At 42.6% G+C, this 19460-nt stretch overlaps 1 protein-coding gene and 1 long non-coding RNA gene across 3 annotated transcripts in view; one reads left to right on the top strand and one right to left on the bottom strand.

Moving 5' to 3' along the window:
- LOC135028178 (S-adenosyl-L-methionine-dependent tRNA 4-demethylwyosine synthase TYW1-like) overlaps nt 1–19460 on the bottom strand; it is a 590293-nt gene that overhangs the window by 184080 nt on the left and 386753 nt on the right. The gene's annotated exons all lie outside the window — the stretch shown is intronic.
- Nucleotides 1–19460, top strand: part of LOC135050879 (uncharacterized) — a 59746-nt gene that overhangs the window by 34651 nt on the left and 5635 nt on the right. The window contains exon 2 of one of the 2 annotated variants that reach the window (XR_010241894.1): nt 15436–15515. The exons of the other annotated variant lie outside the window; for it this stretch is intronic. This is a non-coding gene — a long non-coding RNA (uncharacterized LOC135050879). The remainder of the gene's footprint in view (nt 1–15435; nt 15516–19460) is intronic. 2 annotated transcript variants of the gene reach the window in all.

Here is a 19460-nt window from a genome sequence, read left to right on the forward strand (position 1 = left end):
GCACCCAGCTTGTTGGATGCATACAGGATAAACAGTTTTCCTGACTCTAGCCGTTCTGGCTACATAAACCTTCAAAGCCCTGACCACATCCAGTAACTCGGAATCCTCCAAGTCACGAGTAGCCACAGGCACCACAATAGGTTGGTTCATATGAAAAGATGACACCACTTTTGACAGAAATTGTGGACGGGTCCGCAATTCTGCTCTATCCATATGGAAAACCAGATAGGGGCTTATATGTGACAAAGCCGCTAATTCTGACACACGCCTAGCCGAAGCCAAGGCTAATAGCATGACCACTTTCCACGTGAGATATTTTAACTCCACCGTTTTAAGTGGTTCAAACCAGTGTGATTTCAGGAAACTTAACATCACGTTAAGATCCCAAGGTGCCACTGGAGGCACAAAAGGAGGCTGAATATGCAGCACTCCCTTACAAACGTCTGAACTTCTAGTAGAGAAGCCAACTCTTTTCGAAAGAAAATGGATAGGGCCAAAATCTGGACCTTAATGGAACCCAATTTTAGGCCCACATTCACTCCTGACTGTAGGAAGTGAAGGAAACGGCCCAGCTGGAATTCCTCTGTAGGAGCATTCCTGGCCTCACACCAAGAAACATATTTTCGCCATATATGGTGATAATGTTTAGCTGTCACGTCCTTCCTAGCCTTTATCCGCGTAGGAATGACCTCGTCCGGAATGCCCTTTTCTGCTAGGATCCGGCGTTCAACCGCCATTCCATCAAACGCAGCCGCGGTAAGTCTTAGAACAGACAGGGCCCCTGTTGCAACAGGTCCTGTCTTAGTGGAAGAGGCCACGGGTCCTCTGTGAGCATTTCTTGCAGATCTGGATACCAGGTCCTTCTTGGCCAATCTGGAACAATGAGGATTGTTCTCACTCCTCTTTTTCTTATTATCCTCAGCACCTTGGGTATGAGAGGAAGAGGAGGAAATAAAGAGACCGACTGGAACACCCACGGTGTCACCAGTGCGTCCACAGCTATCGCCTGAGGGTCTCATGACCTGGCGTAATCTGTAGCTTTTTGTTGAGGCGGGATGCCATCATATCCACCTGTGGCAGTTCCCACCGACTTGCAATCTGCGTGAAGACTTCGTGATGAAGTCCCCACTCTCCCGGGTGGAGGTCGTGCCTGCTGAGGAAGTCTGCTTCCCAGTTGTCCACTCCCGGGATGAACACTGCTGACAGTGCGCTTACGTGATTCTCCGCCCAGCGAAGAATTCTGGTGGCTTCTGACTGAATCAGAACCGGTTGGTCGCGAAGCAGGGTCTCCGCTTGACGTAGGGCGTTGTATACGGCCCTTAGTTCCAGGATGTTGATGTGAAGGTAAAACAGAATTCCATCTAAAAGACACAACAGATACACTACAAAAAATTAAGAATATTAATTGGAACAACATGTATATGGCAACGGCAGACGTGGAAGCCCTGTACACGAATATTCCACATGAAAAAGGGATAGAAGCAGTCAAATATTATCTGGACAAGACGGACTTCACGGAGAACAAGAAAGAATTACTTTTGCAAGGGATTTCATTCATATTAAAAAATAATTATTTCTATTTTAATGGCTCATACTATAACCAATTGGTCGGCACAGCAATGGGCACCAAATTTGCACCAAGTTTTGCAAATTTGTATATGTCATATTGGGAAGAGAAACAGGTGAAAACAAATCCCAACTACAAGACAAATCTTAAAATATGGTATCGCTACATAGATATCATCTTTTTTTGGGAAGGACCAATGGAGGAGCTAGAATATTATTGTCAATCACTAAACAGCAATGACTTCAATCTGACTCTCAGCTTCAAAAAGAGCCAAAAAGATTTACATTTCTTAGACCTCAACATCTATATTGAAGAAGGAAGATTGGAGACTAAATGTTACAAAAAACCCACGGACGCCAATAATTACATAGACATATCCAGTGAACATCATGCCGATTGGCTTAATAGTGTACCCAAAAGCCAATTCCTCAGACTAAGAAGAAATTGTAGCAAGAGAAATACATGTGAAGAACAAATCGACCAAATGAGAAAAGGTTTTGAAGATAAGGGCTACAACAAAGAAAGATTAGGAAAATTAAAAGAGGAGGTGATGAGTAAGGACAGAGAAGAACTCCTGAAAGGACAAAATAAAAGAAATCTGGGGGACGATGTACATAAATTTGCCTTTATCACACAATTTACCCATCAACATAAAAGGATTGAGTCCATAGTGAAGAAACACTGGCATCTATTACAGAGAGACCAACTACTCAAAGATACGATACCAGCAAAGCCCAAATTCATATACCGCAGAGCACCAAATCTAAACAGTAAACTTACTAAAAGTGCACTATCATCACATGACCACCATCCAATCAGAAGTAAGGGCTTCTACAGATGTGGGACATGCCAGGCTTGCCGTGAGGTACAAACCACCAAATCTAAATATGAAGATTTCTATGTGAACGGCACCTCCTACAAACTTCACAATTTCATGACCTGTCACACCACCAACGTAATCTACCTTATAGAGTGCAGTTGCCATAAGATATATGTGGGCAAAACAAGCAGGTCACTGAAAACACGTCTCGGTGAACATGTGAGAAATATTAAGAAAGGAGTCATGACCCATCCTCTATCCAGCCATTTCAAAGAAAAACATGACTCTTCAACTAAACATATCTTAGAATTTCTTGCCATTGAAAATGTAAGAAACACCTGGAGACACAGAGATGAAATAACAAGACTGGCCAAGACCGAGATGAAATGTTTTTATAAATTAAAAAGCCTTATCCCTAACGGCTTGAATGCAGACTTTGAATTAAAATGGTTTCTCTGAAAATGTCCCCCTCCCCCCCCCCCCCCCTCTTTTTCCATAAACCACACTAAATTTAGCTCTTTCACTGTTCACTCATTTCATCATCCACATTGATGTTCTTTATGGCAATATACTAGATTTGAATGTCTTCCAAATGTCATTTTATTTCCATACTTCCACATTACCATCTTTAATATGAGAATAATTGACTTCTCGCATGGTTATGTGTTATATTTGAATCTTTGTATATCATTTATTGTGCCCCCAATGTACTGATTATACAATTTTATACTAAATTTACACTGAGAAATTAATAAGGTTTATTAGGTTTATAATGTACTCATTGCCGCTATTTATATGATTTTAAAGTATCATATTCCTATCTGGTACCCAGCCAAATATGTTCTATTCCATAGGAACTTTGCTAACTAAGGAATCTTCCTTAGTTCAGCAACACCGCTAATCTGCGCCTCAAATGCGGTCCAGTGACGTGAACAGGAAGTGCGTCACCGGAAGCCGGGATGCGGTCCACGGTGCGTTCCACAGGACCGGAAGTGCTCGGCCGAGACCCGCCGAGCTCCAATCAACAAAGATCCACTGTTTTCAACCCACTGCTACCACCACCGTATGAATAATGGGAACTTTAAAAGAACTTTGATGAAACAAAGAATTAAAAATATAAAATACATGTTGATTTTAAGAACGGCACCACCGGACCGGAAGTACGGAGGTTATTACTTCCGGGGGACCGATTTTGTATAAACTATTATATTGGATATTTTAGCCAGTTACTTTCTTGTTTTTCAAACTGAGTTGTTTTTGGATGTGTAACTGATACAGGTACAGATTTTATGTTTCAATTGCTGTTTTAATTGATTTATACATGTGACCTCATGACCCGGGTATTATCCCTATACAGGGCATAAAAAGCACATGTTTGTCCAGTTCCTGTCATGCAGCCCTGAGGAAGGGAAAGATCCCGAAACGCGTTGGAACTGTGTGACAGGAAAAACTACTGCTGAAGGGAGATTCACCAGACGGACGGAGTGGTGTGATCTTTGGAGACAGGTTCCGGAGCCAGTGTCTCCCCTTGTTGACATTTTAAAGGCACATACCCCGCTTAAATCTGGTAAACCTCCACCTTCACTTTTCCATTATCGAGTTATTTGTTCTGTGAAAAACATACCAGCGAGCCACATTTTAAAGGCACCATTTAAGGCTTTTATTATAATATTCTCTGGTAATTCTCCATCTATCACCATTTGATTGCAATATCATTTGTACAATGGTTTTATTGGCAATTTTTATTTGATTGTATTAAAATTGTTTTGTCTTGAACATACTACACTATATTTGGAACTTTTTCTTTCCCATATATGGATTCCATTTGTCTGAAATACATGGTACACCCCATGACAGAGGAATTGTGAGGGAAGTACTAATTTATTGTCATTTGATTAGCGCACTGCATCTGGTCTAACTATACTTGTTCAAGTCTCCTACCTTACCCACAGAGCTTGGAACTTTTTTCCCAGTGTGACTGCTCCCCACCCTCGGAGGCTTGCATCCGTGGTCACCAGGATCCAGTCCTGAATGACGAATCTGCGGCCCTCGAGAAGATGAGCACTCTGCAGCCACCACAGAAGAGACACCCTGGCCCTGGGGGATAGGGTGATTAACCGATGCATCTGAATATGTGATCCGGACCACTTGTCCAGTAAGTCCCATTGAAAGGTCCTCGCATGGAATCTGCCGAAGGGAATGGCCTCGTATGATGCCACCATCCTTTCCAGGACTCGAGTGCAGTGATGCACTGACACCTGTTTTGGTTTTAATAGGTTCCTGACCAGTGTCATGAGCTCCTGAGTTCTCTCTATCGGGAGATAAACCCTTTTGTCTAGAATTATGCCTAGGAAAGGCAGATGAGCCGTAGGAACCAACTGCGATTTTGGAATATTTAGAATCCAGCCGTGTTGCCGTTACACTTCCAGAGAAAGTGATACGCTGTTCAGCAACTGCTCTCTTGATCTCGCTTTTATGAGATCGTCCCAGTACGGGATAATTGTGACACCTTGCTTCCGCAGGAGCACCATCATTTCCGCTATTACCTTGGTGAAGTTTCTCGGGGCCGTGGAGAGACCAAACGGCAACGTCTGAAATTGGTAATGACAATCCTGTACCGCAAATCTGAGGTACGCCTGATGAGGTGGATAAACGGGGACATGAAGGTATGCATCCTTTATGTCCAGAGACACCATAAAATCTCCCCCTTTCAGGCTTGCTATGACCGCTCTTAGCGATTCCATCTTGAACTTGAACCTTTTCAGGTATATGTTCAGGGATTTTAAATTCAATATGGGTCTGACCGAACCGTCCGGTTTCGGGACTACAACATGGTCGAATAATAACCCCCTCCTTGTTGAAGGAGGGGAACCTTGACCACCACCTGTTGAAGATACAATTTGTGAATTGCAGTTAACACTATTTCCCTCTCGTGGGGGGAAGCCGGCAGGGCCGTCGGTGAGGGGGTATCTCCTCAAAGTCCAACTTGTATCCCTGAGACACAATATTTATTGCCCAGGGATCCAACAGGGAGTGAACCCACTTGTGGCTGAAATTACGAAGACGTGCCCCCACCGGGCCTAGCTCCGCCTGCGGAGCCCCAGCGACATGCGGTGGATTTTGTAGAGGCCGGGGAGGACTTCTGTTCCTGGGAACTAGCTGTGTTGTGCAGCTTCTTTCCTCTGCCCCTGCCTCTGGCAAGAAAGGACGTACCTCGGACTTTCTTGTTTCTTTGTGATCGAAAGGCTGCATTTGATAATGTCGTGCTTTCCTAGGCTGTGCAGGAATATAAGGCAAAAGATCAGAATTACCAGCCATAGCTGTGGAGATCAGGTCCGAGATCCCTTCTCCACACAATCCTCAGCCTTCCATATGCCTCTTAAGTCGGCATCACCTGTCCATTGCATATCTACAGGACACGTCAAGCAGAAATCGACATAGCGTTGACTCTAGAACCCAGTAGACTAATGCTTTTTTGGGCATGTTTTATATATATATATATATCTTAAGACAGCATATTTAATATATATATCTATATATATATATATATATATATATATATACACATATATATATATATATATATATATATATATATATATATATATATATAGATATACATACTAGGGTCTCAATCTCTGCTGATAAGGTACCTGTCCACGCTGCTACAGCGCTATAAACCCATGCCGACACAATCGCCGGTCTGAGTAGTGTACCATAATGTGCACGCTATCTGCAGGATCCCTGAGGATAGCTGTTAAGTCAGGGCTACCTTTTGGGCAAACGTGACACCCAAGGGGAAAATTCCCATCGTATCCTGGCCCTAGTAGGGGAAGGATACTCCCTGAGAATTCTTTGTGGGAAACTGCAGTCTCTTGTCTGGAGATTCCCGCTCTTTTTCATCATGAGAGGAGGGAAATTTACCTCAGCTTTCTTCCCCTTAAACATGTGTACCCTTGTGTCAGGGACAGATGAGTCATCAGTGATATGCAAAACATTTTTTATTACAATAATCATATATTGAATACTTTCCTGCCATTTTGGCTGTAACTTTGCATTATCGTAGTCGACACTGGAGTCAGACTCCGTGTCAATATCAGTGTCTATTATTTTGGATAGTGAGCATTGAGAGACTCTGACGGTCTCTGCGACATAGGGACAGACATGGGTATATTCCCTGTCTGTTCTCTAATCTTTTGTGCAATAAATTCACCTTAACACTTAATTACACATATCCAAACAGGTGTCGGCGTTGTCGACGGAGACACCCCTCACACACATAATTGCTCCATCTCCTCCTTAGGGGAGCCTTTTACCTCAGACATGTCGACACACACGTACCGACACACCACACACTCAGGGAATGCTCATCTGAAGACAATTCCCCCACAAGGCCCTTTGGAGAGACAGAGAGAGAGTATGCCAGCACACACCCCAGCGCTATTAACCTAGGAATAACACAGTAAGTTAATGTTAACCCAGTAGCTGCTGTTTATAATGATTTTTGCGCCTAATTATGTGCCCCCCCCATCTCTTTTTACCCTCTTCTACCGTGTATCTGCAGGGGAGAGGCTGGGGAGCTTCCTCTCAGCGGTGCTGTGGGGAAAAACATGGCGCTGGTGAGTGCTGAGGAAGAAGCCCCGCCCCCTCGACGGTGGGCTTCTGTCCCGCTTAAATATACATTTTCTTGGCGGGGGCTCATACATATATACAGTGCCCAACTGTATATATGCTAAACTTTTGCCCAAGAGGTCCCAATTGCTGCCCAGGGTGCCCCCCCCCTGCGCCCTGCACCCTTACAGTGACCACCCTTACAGTGACCGGAGTATGTGAGGTGTGTGTGGGAGCAATGCAGCTGTGCGCTACCTCAGTGAAGACTGGAGTCTTCTGCCGCCGATTTCGAAGTCTTCTTGCTTCTTATGCTCACCCGGCTTCTGTCTTCCGGCTCTGCGAGGGGGACGGCGGCGCGGCTCTGGGATCGGACGACAAGGGTGAAATCCTGTGTACGATCCCTCTGGAGCTAATGGTGTCCAGTAGCCTAAGAAGCAGGACCTATCTTCAGAGAGTAGGGCTGCTTCTCTCCCCTCTGTCCCACGATGCAGGGAGTCTGTTGCCAGCAGAGCTCCCTGAAAATAAAAAACCTAACAAAATACTTTCTTACAGCAAGCTCAGGAGAGCTCACTGAACAGCACCCAGCTCGTCCGGGCACAGATTCAAACTGAGGTCTGGAGGAGGGACATAGAGGGAGGAGCCAGAGCACACCAGAATCTAAATTCTTTCTTAAAGTGCCCATGTCTCCTGCGGAGCCCGTCTATTCCCCATGGTCCTTACGGAGTCCCCAGCATCCACTAGGACGTTAGAGAAATTTTGGAACATTAATAGTTTTATCAGCAGTCTCTGCTTTGAAACAGTCAATGTAGGCCGAGAACTTTACAGTGTGATCAAACAAATTAGCTACACAATGCAAAATGTACCATAAAGAGAGATTACGTTTCAAAAGAAACAAATTCCAGACCATTCAGATGGATTATGACTAATACTGTATATAGAGTGTACAGATGGCTCAATGGTACAGAACCCCCAGATACTGCACAGTTGACAATACATGGTGTTGGATGATTACATAATTGATTTATTGTTCTGTGATTTAACGCAGCAAGTGCTGTTGTAGTCTACAGCAGTCTTGGCACCATACAGTTATACTAGCAGCTAATGGCACTATTTAAGGTAATGACATTATGTTGTTACTTAACCCTCAACTATCACAAAAGGAAGCATTGCTGTCCTAAAATGTCAGCATGCAGCTGGTGAGATATGGCTCATATTGTTTGATACAATATTTATTGCAACATGGCTTATAAAAATATGTTTGATGTTCTCGAATATAATTTCAAGCAATATAATAGATGTATTGGTGAATTGTAAACAACTGGCTAATATGGAGTAGCCTGGCTTCAATATAGAGAGAAATCATTGGAATGTTGAAATCCTTTAATTAGTGCAGAGTGCGTTATTTGGATATAATATTTCTACAGATTGTGTTCATTAAATTTGATGATGGCGTCAAGGTACAGTAGCTGAGGTATGTTGGACATTAGTGGCATACTTACAACATATACCAAATACAGTATATACACACACACCGCAGGCTACCCCGGTCCTTCCCGGGTACGACCCTAGTACAGGGTTGGATTCCTGGGTAGCTGCACCCGGGATATTTTTCAGGGACCCTTTTACACCAAGCCACAATCTGGGATATTGAGGCATTGGAAAAGGGCTATTAATGTTTATAAGATTTTTCATACAATACACATTATAAATATATGTTAAATATACAGTGTTGAAAAAACATAAGAATACTTTTCCTTATGTTCTTTGTTTGTATGTTTTAGCTGGGCATTCAAGTTTGGTGATCGTCACATATATACAAAATAACATTATTTAAACACGAAGAATGAACTGTATGGAATTAAGACAGCAAAGATGAAAGTAGTAAGTCAAAATAATGTGCTTACTTTATAGTAAGTGCCAATGCACATTTGGTAACATCATAAGATCATTGCTGACAGAGTCAAAGCAATCAATATATTATATGATACTTTGTAAAGTTATAAGGGCCATTCTTCTGCTGTCTTATGTATGCATCATCCTCCTCTGTGCTTGTTCTGTATCTATGGGGCAGATCGTAAGCCTTAGATAGTGATGAAGTGGAGAGAGATCTGCTCCTAAATGCCATTTTTCAAACACAGCCTGTAACATGACAGTTAGGAGCTGATTGGCTGGTACTTTATCTCTGTCCACTTTATCACTCTCTAAGGCTTAAAACATCTTCCCCCATAAGGGATTTATTACATAGACTACTGGTTTTGTAGCACCTTACAAATGAATAATGATCATAATGGTGATGCAGGTGAATGTTCCAACGTGGTAATAGGTTTAACTTGGAAGCAGCGTTTATGTTTTTATATCATGTTCCTTGCTAGTTGGAACAATCCAGCAGAAGCAAGAGAATTTTACTGGTTCAGTGGCCCCTAACATTTCATTATTTTCCTAAGTATTTAAAACCACCTAGGTTTCTATCATTTCTTTCTATTGATGTCAGAGAGCTCCATCAGCATGCACTGGCTGAATAAATGTAGTGGCAAGTCATCGAATAGAAAAATTCAACAGGGTAACAAAAAACAATGAAGCTATCTCAGCTACCAATATGTAAATTCACAGTGCAGACTACCTAAGCAATCAGCAGATTAGAAGTAACCACGCTAACGTCACATTTTCTATTCCTATAAAAAAAAAAAAAAAAAAAGCTTTTTTGCTTTGAGAATACAATTTACAATCCTTCATCCCAGATAAAACCATAAATATCCATTATCATAGCAGCAGGAGATCTGGAGATCCAATTAGTAACTGGGTACACTGTGTGCATAAAACAGATTGTCCTTTTCTATATTGGTTTTCAAAAAAAGCCACAATGCTGTATTCATGAGTTTGATCATGCATATTAATAACAAAAAAAAAACCCAAAACCTCATAGCATTTTATGAGATTTATCTTGTGGAACAATGACCTGTGGGGAGGGTGATCAGATACCAAACAAAATTTGTGATGAGCCAAAACTCAAGACACGGCCTAAATCTGAGACACATGTGATTTTCATGGAGTTGGGCGATTGCTACGGCGTATATGTAAAAACTCCAAAAAACTCTTACGGCACATGCGTTACAAAAAAATGTTAGCAAAAAGGAGATACTGTGATGAACACACAGTATCAGAAATGACTTGGAAAAGTGCTGGGACTTCATGGGCGGTGACTGGGAGGTGGTTAAACAGATGTACATAGATGGTTCATCTAATTGGCACATTATTGGAGTGTGACAGGCATGTTACTGAAGTGGCTCTGTAGACAGATTGTCAATCATTCACTTTGAAGGCCATACTCCGATAGAAAATCTGCACCTGCCATAGGTGCTGGTGCAAATTTCAATGGTGCGACTGATGGTGGAGTCTAGGGACACACTAGACAGTATTACAGTGTCTAAATTCACATTCAACCTATTCAAAGCCTGTTCTTATTTTTCGACTTGTTAAATTTGCGAACGTTTGCGACAGTTTTTTGGTCCATTTTCGCCCATGCCGATTCGACCACCCAAAAAAAGTCGAAAAGGCATTGCGAAACAAAACGGAGCAAAAACTGTCAAAAACGCCGGCTACTGAATACCAAATGGTCAAATTAGTGCCGATTTTCCAAATGTCGGAAAACTCGGCACAAATATGCCCCTTGGAGAGAAACAGAGGCTTGACAGAACACACACATTATTCAGAGCTGTCTGCAGCTTGAACGAATTGGCAAAATGCCACCAAATATAGGAAGTATTTACTATTCAAGGTAGAGGCAATCCACACTAAAAATGTATCTCTAAGAACTGTCAATAGGGAAAAATATGGCATCGTATAAGGTACCAACAAATAATTACAGTATGAGAAACCTAAAAATGTATTTCAGATTTATATTTTTCCTGTTTGTAAACACGGAAAAACACTGAACTGACCTGAAATTTTAATTCCAATATAAATAAAATGGGAACTGCACTTAAAGAAAATGTACATAACTCACACATCCACAACATGATCGAACATGGTGAATGAACGGTCAGTGAGAGTTATACATATTTAATAGTTATACATATTTAATTAACAGATATACTGAGATATAGCTATACAGAGGATACATCTATAGATATCAGTTATGTGGTGAGGGACAGGATTCACTTATGTTTGTCCACATATTTTATGATTGGAAGGCGAAGCCATAAGCACTGGTTTTGTGTATAACATTTACCTTAAACAATTTGAATTGGTCCTGGAGTACCAACCCAAGGCACGTCTGCCAGTACTCTGAGGCACCCCATGCTGCTGAGGCACACAGTTTGAGAACCACTGCTGTAGTGACATACAAAATCTATATTGTGTTAGTCTGGTCATGCAATGTATGGAGAGAAGCACATAAATTAGCCATAAAGAAATATAATTAGAATGGAAAAGAAAGACTGTGTCCAGGTTATTTAAACCTTAGGCGCTTCTAACGTGTGGCAACCTGCGCTCATTTATTTTCCTTGAGGTAATGTGGGGGCAGATTTATTAAGCCTGGTGAAGTGATAAAGTGGAAGATAACGCACCAGCCAATCAGCTCCTAACTACCATGTCACAGGCTGGGTTTGGAAAATGACAGTTAGGAGCTGATTGGCTGGTGCTTTATCACCTTCCACTTTATCACTTCACCAAGCTTAATAAATCTGCCCCTGGGTTACAGATGCCATACAGAGCAGTTGTGAAATTTAACATGTCTAGAAGTAATTACGCAATTCAACAAAGTTAAACTTTAAGCAATTTAGTGGACATTCACTTTTTACTAGGCAGCTGTAAAAATATTTGTTTTAATTTTGTTTTGTTCGTGGATAATGAACAATAAAGTTTGGTTTCTTTATGTAGAAGAGGATTTTACCTGCTATTACAGTATGTGCTTAAACTAGGAATCTCTTATAGCCTAACTGGGGGCAATAAAATAAACCTATTTACGTCATCATAGTCGGCCTCACTCATAAAGTGCCAGCTTTAGCAAATGACGAATGTCAGCATAAGGTACGAATTAATTTCTTGCTAATGAGACATTTCAAATTGACCCAGCAAATCTGATTACTTACTGAAAAAACAGAAAAGGTTGTGATCTCTACATATTTGTTATTTTCCACTGGCAAAGATTTTGCTGGTGTTCAACATAAGTCATATTTTTGCTATGCTTATACCACAGAAGGGCATATTTATCAAATACAGGTTGAGTATCCCTTATCCAAAACGCTTGGGACCAGAGGTATTTTGGATATCGGATTTTTCCGTATTTTGGAATAATTGCATCCCATAATGAGATATCATGGCGATGGGACCCAAGTCTAAGCGCAGAATGCATTTATGTTTCATATACACCTTATACACACAGCCTGAAGGTCAGTTAATACAATATTTTTAATAACTTTGTGTTTTAAACAAAGTTTGAGTACATTGAGCCATCAAAAAACAAAGATTTCACTATGTCACTCTTACTCAAAAAAGTCTGTATTTCGGAATATTCCGTATTTCGGAATATTTGGATATGGGATACTCAACCTGTAATATTTGTGGAATATCCAAACGCACCCTTTTTCAGGGGGTACCCCCAAATCTTAAGTAACACCAATGTGTGTGTACAGGGGACCACAGCAGACATCTGAGATATCTGCTGTGGGTCCCCACATTTGTGACCGCAAAGCAGACCCCATAACTTCTATCGTAGTTAAAAATATTACATAAAAAGAACATACAAACTACACACATATAAGTCGCTATACTTGCAAATACGTGCAGCGAGCACAGCAATATATGGTAACACGCATTTACACAACATGCCACAGAGATGGATTCGACACTTATTTCATGCAGTACATAATTATGATAGTGTCAAGCGCCGGACATCATGGTGATTTGGAATTATGTAATGAAGAGGTGTCATGTATGTGTATTATTTGAACAAAACAAGATAGACCTGTCATATTTACTATTAAAGCAACCAGATTAATGTGTAGATTCATTTGATACTTGTTATAAAGTTGTAGGACATTGCAACAAATAATTATGATTAAATGTATGTAAGCTAAAATCACTTTTATTAGAACAATAGATATTCCAAACAGGTAGTGGACAGGAAGCTCAGGCCAGCCCCTTTGGACGTCCCCAAGGCTGAACCTGTTCAGCATATACAAAGAGACTAGTGACTCATCATGAATGAGTGAGTCCCCTCCCCCAGAAACTAGATAACACATTGCTGACCACACAGGAGGTCAATTGCTTTTTGGTACCAGAGGATGAAGGAGTTGCTGGCAGACCAGTTCCTGCATTTATTTACAGAGAGAGAGAGAGAGAGAGAGAGAGAGAGTGATATGGAAAGACGAATGTATATAACTTAAGGATAATGGTATTGTATGCTGGCCTGTAACTGTATGTTTTAACGGCTTACTGTGCGAGTTGTAACCATGTAACTATAGGTATACTGTACTTTGTAATATATTGAATCCATATCCTTTTAATAACAAATATATACATCAATGAGCTTTGGAACTCAGATAATGTGTGGGTGTATTGTTTTCTCTTATGGGATGCAGTGTTTTGCGATGTACAGCGCACTTTTATCGTATATGGTAATAAGATGCGCCTGGCGTCTGCAATATATATTAGAGTGGGCATTTTAAATATTTGTGAGAAAGTAATTTGGCATTCACAGATGGGGGCTCGTCCGGGATATCAGGGTCTTAATGATGCACTGTACATCACTCCTTCCTCCAGAACCAGAGAGAGTGATATGGAAAGACAAATTTATATAACTTAAGTATAATGGTACTGTATGCTGGCCTGTAACTGTATGTAACTGACGGTAACTGTATGTTTTAACTGCTTACTGTGTGAGTTGTAACCATGTAACTATAGGTATACTGTTCTTTGAAATATATTGAATCCATATCCTTTTTTAATAACAAATATATACATCAATGAGCTTTGGAACTCAGATAATGTGTGGGTGTATTGTTTTCTCTTATGGGATGCAGTGTTTTGCGATGTACAGCGCACTTTTATCGTATATGGTAATAAGATGCGCCTGGAGTCTGCAATATGTATTAGAGTGGGCATTTTAAATATTTGTGAGAAAGCAATTTGGCATTCACACTTTCTAAAAGGGTCTGCTAAGAATATGAGTTTACCAAGAAGTATCTAACGTCATCTTCAGATCTTATCTTTTTCAAAATAACTCAGGAGGAAAAATACTCCAGAACTGGCACATGGGTGCTGCCATGTTGTATTCAGTCACCAGTCATGCCAGTGCACCATTGGGCTAACTTGGTCTCTAGCAGTCTGCAGTGTATTCAGTTGTGCCTGCATAGATAGTGCAGTCAGCAATCTGGTTCCAGTCATCTCTGCATTATTCCAAGCAGTCCAGCTCTTACGGTTCCAGCGCTAATCAGCATTAGCAGTCCCAGCCTGGTCCACATTACTGGTCCTAACCCGGCCAGCGTTACCAGTCCCAGCCTGGTCTCCTTTGCTAAGTGAAAGCACCCAAGATCTCTAGTTACCTCCAGTGTCCTAAACATCCAGCAGCTCTCCTGCGTATTCAGCTACAGTACTTCTCTCCAGTACCAGTTCTTTATACTCCAAGCAAAGGAATCTAATTAAGCCACCTAGCTTTCTGCACGCAGCCTCCAGCCCAGCTCCTGGCACACAGCTCAGTCCGTATAAAGAGGAATCCTCAGGCATAGCACAAGCTTTTTCATACACCCTGACCGTTGGATTTTATTATTGTTTGAATTCCAATTAACAAGCTTCCTCCAAGGATGAACCCCCCCCCTAAGGGTAGCAAAAAAAAAAGCCATAGGATCCTATCGAATGCCTTCTCAGCATTTAATGAAAGGAGCATATAAGACGCCCTATGCTTGTTGATTACATGAATTAGATCTATTGTTCTCTCTAGCTTGTCGACCTGGGAAGACTCCGCTTAATCTTGTAGCAAGGACTTTAGAAATCAACTTAATATTATTGTTAATAAGAGATGACCCTGTAGCTAGGGCAAGCAATAGGGTCCTTCCCTTGCTCACTGTATGTATCAAAATAATTTGAGCTTCTATGAATATCATGCTTTAAAAACTATAAGAAGTTCAAGGTGTCCATCAATAAAGTACTAGAGAGTTACTATTAAAGCAGACCCCAGTCTTTCAAAGTAAATTATGCTAAACTGAGGCAACTGATCTGGCTGGTTCTGCGACTAGCAACTTAAACTCAGAAGACCAAATCAGGACTTTTCCTTACCAAGATGGTCAGTAATCACTATATTTATTGACATGCAGTGAAAATAAGCCGCATTTACTCCAGAAAGGAGGAAAGGAAAACTGCATGCCCATAAAAATCAGAACCAGAATGCACAGTTTAAAAATTACCTTTTTAAACTAACCCCTATCTTCTTTTGTTGCAGATGATGCTTTTTTCTGTTTTGGGTCCACTGTGAAATAGCAAAATTGTGAAGAAAAAAAATAGGATTTTAATTACCTACAGGTAAATCCTTCTCTCGTAGTCTGTAGAGGATACTGGGGTCCACATTAGTACCATGGGGTATAGATGGGTCCAATAGAAGCCGTAGGCACTTTAAGAATTTGATAGTGTGGCTGGCTCCTCCCTCTATGCCGCTCCTACCAGACTCAGTCTAGGAAACTGTGCCCAAGGAGACGAACATACTTTGAGAGAAGGATAGAAAAGATAGTGGTGAGATTCCGAATCAGCGCACACAAACTAGAGGAAAGCAGAGCTAACCAAACTTTAAACCAGGAACAGCTACCGCTGAACCAACAATACTTCTTAACCAAGTAACAGTGCAGGAAGAAACAAAGCACTGGGGGGGTGCCCAGTATCCACTACGGACTACGAGAAAAGGATTTACTGGTAGGTAATTAAAATCCTATTTTCTCTTACGTCCTAGAGCAGTGATGGCTAACCTTGACACTCCAGCTGTTGTTGAGCTACACATCCCAGCATGCCCTGCTACAGTTTTGTTATTTGGCCTTGCTAAAACTGATGCAGGACATGCTGGGATGTGTAGTTCAACAACAGCTGGAGTGTTAAGGTTAGCCATCATTTTCCTAGAGGATACTGGGGTCCTCATTAGTACCATGGGGATGTACCAAAGCTCCCAAACCGGGTGGGAGAGTGCTGAGGTTCCTGCAGAACTAATTGAAGGTCCTCAGAGGCCAAAGTATCGAACTTGTAGAACTTAGAAAACCTGTTCGAACCTGACCAAGTAGCTGCTCGGCAGAGCTGTAAAGCAGAGGCAGCCGTCAAGGAAGAACCCACTGACCTAGTAGAGTGGGTCTGTACAAATTTTGGACATGGCAGACCTGCCGTGGAATAAGCACACCGGATAGTAAGCCTGATCCAGCGTGCAATTGTCTGCTTTGAAGGAGGACACACAATTTTATTGGGATCAGAGAGAACAAACAGTGAGTCAGATTTCTGAGACGAGCTCTCCGCTTCACATAGATCTTCAAAGCCCTCACAACATCCAAGGACTTTGAAGTAGCAGAGGTGTTGGTAACCAACGGAACCACAATAGGTTGGTTGACATGAAACGCAGACACCACCTTTGGAAGAAATTGCCGACGAGTTCTTAGTTCAGCTCTATCTTCAAGAAAAATCAAATAGGGGCTCTTGTGAGACAACGCCACCAGCTCAGATACACGCCTCGCAGAAGCCAAGGCCAACAGACTTCCATGTAAGAAACTTGACGTCTACGTCCTGTAAAGGCTCAAACCATTCCGATTGCAGGGACTGCAACACCACGTTGAGATCCCAAGGTGCCAAAAAAGGCACAAAGGGCGGTTGGATGTGCAGAACACCCTTCAAAAATGTCTGAACCTCAGGGAGAGAAGCCAATTGTTTCTGGAAGAAAATGGATAAGGCGAAATCTGGACTTTTATGGAGCCCAAACGTAGGCCCACATCCACACCTGACTGCAGAAAAAGGAGGAAACGTCACAGTTCAAATTCCACCGCAGAAAATTTCCTGTTCTCACACCAAGAGACGTATTTTTTCCAAATACGGTGGTAATGTTTAGACGTTACCTCCTTTCTGTCTTGGATCAGGGTTGGAATAACCTTATCCGGGATCCCTTTCCAGGCTAGAATTTGACTCTCAACCTCCATGCCGTCAAACGTAGCCGTGGTAAGTCTTTATAGACGAACGACTCCTGTTGGAGAAGATCCTCGCGAAGAGGTAAAGGCCACAGGTCCTCTAAGAGCATCTCCAGTAGGTCCGCGTACCAGGCCCTTCTTGGCCATACTGGAGCAATGAGAATTGCTTGAACCTTTTCTCTTTTTATTGTTTTGAGAATTTTTGGGATCAATGGAAGTGGTGGAAACCCATACGCCATCTGGTAGACCCATGGAGTCACCAGAGCGCCATTGCTTGTGGGTCTCTCGACCTAGAACAATGCTGCTTGAGCTTCTTGTTGAGACGAAAGGTCATCATGTCGATTTGTGGCATTCCCCACCGATGTATCAAGCACCCGAACACCTCCGGGTGAAGGCCCCACTCTCCTGAGTGGAGGTCGTGTCTGCTGAGGAAGTCTGCTTCCCAGTTGTCTACTCCCAGGATGAAGATTGCCGACAACGCCACAGTGTCTCTTTCCGCCCAGAGGAGAATCATCGTCACCTATGACATTGCTGCTCTGCCCTTCATTCCTCCCTATCGGTTTAAGTACGTTACCGCCGTCACATTGTCCGACTGAACCTGAATGGCGTGATCCTGAAGAAGATGTGATGCCTGTAGAATGGTGTTGTATATGGCCCTTAGTTCCAGAATGTTGATTGGAAGGATGGTTTCCTGACTACCATTTTTCTGGGAACTGTTCCCCTTGGGTGACTGCTCCCCAACCTCTGAGGCTTGCGACTGTGGTTAATAGAATACAATTTTGAATCCCGAACCTACGGCCCTCGGTCAGGTGAGAAGTCTGAAGCCACCACAGAAAAGAAATCCTGGCTTTTGGCGACAGACGGATCCTCTGGTGTCATGTGAAGATGCGATCCGGACCATTTGTCCAACAGATCCAGCTTGAAGGGCCATGCGTGAAACCTTCCGTACTGCAGTGCCTCATAAGAGGCTACCAACTTCCCCAGGAGGCGAATGCATAGATGCAACGATATCCGGGTTGGTTTTAGAACATCCCGCACCATCGACTGGATTACCAATGCCATGTCTAAAGGAAGGAATACCTTCTGTGCCTCCGTATCCAGTATCATCCCAGAAACGGAGCCTCCGTGCTGGTTCCAGATGAGATTTTGGTAGGTTCAGAATCCACCCGTGATCCTGGAGTAGTTGGGCTGAGAGGGCAATGTTGTCCAACAACCTCTCCCTGGATGGTGCTTTTATCAGCAGATCGTCCAGGTACGGTATTATGTTCACTCCTTGTTTGCGGAGGAGAAACATCTCTGCTACTACCTTGGTGAACACCCTCGGTGCCATAGAGAGGCCAAATGACAGGGCCTGGAACTGGTAGTGACTGTCCTGTAACGCAAACCTTAGATAAGCCTGATGAGGCGGCAAAATCGGGATATGAAGGTATGCATCCTTGATATCTAGAGATACCAAGAATTCCCCTTCCTCCAGACCTGAGATCACCGCTCTCAGAGACTCCATCTTGAACACCCGTAAGTACGGGTTCAACGACTTGAGGTTTAAAATGGGTCTTACCGAACCGTCTGGTTTCGGTACCACAAACAGGTTGGAATAATTACCTTTGTTTTGCAGTTGAAGTGGAACTGGAACAATGACCTGAGTCTGTACCAGTTTTTGAATTACTTTCTGTAAAGTCATACTTGCTTCTTGAGAAGCTGGTAAGCCAGATTTGAAGAATCTGTGAGGTGGGAGTTCTTGAAACTCCAGTTTGTAAGCCTGGGCGATAAGATCTTTGACCCAGGGATCCTGGCATGATTTTACCCATATGTGACTGAAATATCTTAAACAGGCTCCCACCTGCCCGTCTTCCAGACAGTGCAGACCACCGTCACGCTGAAGGCTTAGAGGAAGCAGAACCGGGGTTCTGTTCCTGTGAACCTGCAGTTGCTGGTTTTCTGGGTTTACCCCTCTTGCCTATGAAGGGCGTAGAAGAACCTTTGGTTTTATTTTTACATTTTGCTGTCCGAAAGGACTGCAGCGTTGGAGCAGAGTAGGTTTTCATAGCTGGGGGAGCTGCGGAAGGAAGGTATGTAGACTTACCCGTCGTAGCCTTGGAAATCCACGTATATAGTTCAGCTCTAAACAGGGCCTCACCTGTAAATGGTAGGTTTTCCACACCTTTCCTGGAATCCGCGTCTGCAGTCCACTGGCGTAGCCATAGGCCTCTGCATGCTGACACTGGCATGGCGGTGTTGCGTGCATTGAGCAATCCTATTTCTTTTATGGCCTCTACCATAACATTTGCAGAGTTCCGAGTCACCCCAGCAGCTGTGT

The sequence above is a fragment of the Pseudophryne corroboree genome, chromosome 2 (genome assembly GCF_028390025.1).
Source record: "Pseudophryne corroboree isolate aPseCor3 chromosome 2, aPseCor3.hap2, whole genome shotgun sequence".
Lineage (NCBI taxonomy): Eukaryota > Metazoa > Chordata > Amphibia > Anura > Myobatrachidae > Pseudophryne > Pseudophryne corroboree.